Source organism: Vicugna pacos, chromosome 19 (assembly GCF_048564905.1).
Source record: "Vicugna pacos chromosome 19, VicPac4, whole genome shotgun sequence".
Lineage (NCBI taxonomy): Eukaryota > Metazoa > Chordata > Mammalia > Artiodactyla > Camelidae > Vicugna > Vicugna pacos.
Window position 1 is genome coordinate 14,877,453 of NC_133005.1, and position 644 is coordinate 14,878,096.

Genomic DNA, 644 nt, shown 5'->3' on the forward strand with positions numbered 1-644 from the left:
CACGCAGGGCACGCTCCGCGGGGCCGCGCGCGCGCGCACGGGCAGCGGGAGGGGCGGGGCCGAGCGGGCTCCGCGCCCGGGGAGGGGTGCTTGTGGTTACCGGGCATGCGCAGTGCCAGTCCCTTGCTAGAGTCCTGTGGCCTAGTGGACGGTGACCCTGGGCCAGGGAGAGGAAAGTGGGAGAGGGCTGAAAGTTACCGTTCACTGAGAGTCAAGTTCGCCTTTGTCCCACAAGCTGTAGTCTTCTCTGGTTGATTCGTCAGTTAATGTGTTACGCATTTATTGAGCACCTACTTTGGCAGACCCCTTGTGCAGGACACACGGCATCCTCAGGTAATGGGGAACCAATTGCATTTGGCCTTGTGATCCCTTTTGGGGAGCTGATTTCAGCACCCTCTGAACAGATGAGATCAACCAGTATCTAAAACTGAAAACTAAATGCACCGTTGAACAGTTTGAGGAAGAAGAGTTGCTACTGGCTGGGGTGATGAGAAAACTTTTGAGAAGCCTGAAGGGCAAGAGATGGAGTCAGAAGATAAGTTCATTTGCAGAAAGGTCAATACAAAGGCATACATAGCCAAAAAAAATCAAATTATATCTGAGCTCAAGAACCTTCTCACAGACAGGTTTAACTTGAGTGTATT